The following is a 2,065-nucleotide window of genomic DNA, read 5'->3' as shown; positions in this document are numbered from 1 at the left end:
TAAACTCAAAATGGATAAAAGACTTAAATATAAGTCATGAAACCATAAAAATCCTAGAAGAAAATATAGGCAGAAAAATCTCAGACATCTCACATAGAAGAATTTTCATCCATACACCTCTTAGGGCAAGAGAAACAAAGGGAAAAAAATAAACAAATGGGACAACATTAAATTAAAAACCTTCTGCACAGCAAAAGAATGCAAAGGGAATCCACTTAATGAGAGAACATATTTGCCAATGATACATCTGATAAGGGGTTAATTTCCAAAATATATAAACATATACAACTCAACTCCAATAAGACAAACAATCTGATTAAAAATGGGTAAAGCACCTGAATAGACATTTCCCCAAAGAGGACATACAGATGGCCAAGAGACACATGAAAAAAAATGTTCAATGTCACTAATCATCAGAGAGATGCAAATTAAAACTACAATGAGGTATCCTCTCATACCTGCCGGGATGGCTATCAGCAATAAATCAACAAATAACAAGTGCTGGCAAGGATGTGGAGAAGGCAACCCTAGTCACTGTTGGCAGGAATGCAGACTGGTGCAGCCACTGTGGAAAACAGTATGGAGTTTCCTCAAAAGCTTATAAATGGAACTGCAGTTTGACCTAGTGATCCCACTTCTGGGAATATATCCTAAGAATACTGAAACACCAATCAGAAAGGATACCCCCCCGCCCCATGTTCATAGCAGTATTATTTACAATAGCTAAGATCTGGAAGCAGGCCAAGTGCCCATCAGTAGATGAGTGGATAAAAAAGCTATGCTACATCTCTTATGGAGTACTATGGAATACCATGCGGCTGTAAAAAAGAAAGAACTCTTACCCTTTGCAACAGCCTAGATAGACCTGAAGATTATTATGCTAAGTGAAATAAGCCAGTCAGAGAAAGACAAATATCACATGATCTCATTTATATGTGGAACTTAATGAACAAAATAAACTGGTGAGCAAAATAGGACCAGAGGCATGGACTGACAAATCTCAGAAAGGATGGGTAGAGAGGATTGGAAGAGGTTAATCAAAGAACGTATATGTATATATGCATAGCCCATGAACACAGACAACAATATGGTGAAGGCCTGGTGTGGGGTGGAGGCAGGGAAAATGGGGAGAATAAGGGGGGCATATATAATACTGTCTACAATAAAAATAAATAAATAAAAAATAAAAATGCCATATGATCCAGCCATTCCATTTCTGAAAATATATCCAAAGGAAATGAAACACTAAGTTGAAAGATATCTGTATCTCCATGATCATAGCAGCCTTATTTCCAATAGATAAGATGTGGAAATGACCTAAAGATCCATGGATGGATGAGCACATAAAGAAGTTGTAGTCTAAATATACAATTTGAATACTATTCAGCCATAAAACAAAAAGGAAATCCTACCATTTGTGACATGAATGAATTTGGAGGCATTTGATCACACTTACATGTGGAATCTAAAAGAAAGAAAAAGAAAAAAACTCAGTAAAAAGAGATCATACTTGTACTTACAAGAATTGGAGGTGAGGAGGAGAAATCGAAGGAAGCTGGTTAAAAGGTACAAACTTCCAGTTATAAGGCAAATAAGTACTGGAAATGCAATATGCAACATGATGACTATAGCCAACACTGACTGCTGTGTGATATAGAGCAGAGTTGTAGTGGAAGTAAATCCTAAGTTTCTCATCACAAGGAGAACATTTTTCTTATTTTATATCTTTCCTTTTTTTATTGTATCTATATAATACTAGAGGCCTGATGCACAAATTCATGCACTGGTGGGGTTCAGCCAGCCCACCCCATGAGGCTCATTTGGGGTGGGGCCAGTGAGGAGGAGGGGATGTGGATGGTTAGGGGGGCCAATCGGGGTGGATTGGGCTTGTTGGCCACAGCAGTGTATGTCATAGGGACTGGTTATTCTGGTCATTCTGGTTGTTCCCCTGCTCGGTTGCTGGGCTTTTATATACATAGATGATGGATGGCCCAGCTGGCATATCTCAGTGGCTGAGCATGGACTTATGAAGTGTTCCATTCCTTGTCAGGGCACATGCCTGGTT

Source organism: Myotis brandtii, unplaced genomic scaffold (genome assembly GCF_000412655.1).
Source record: "Myotis brandtii unplaced genomic scaffold, ASM41265v1 scaffold746, whole genome shotgun sequence".
NCBI lineage: Eukaryota > Metazoa > Chordata > Mammalia > Chiroptera > Vespertilionidae > Myotis > Myotis brandtii.
This window is presented reverse-complemented; position numbering follows the sequence as displayed.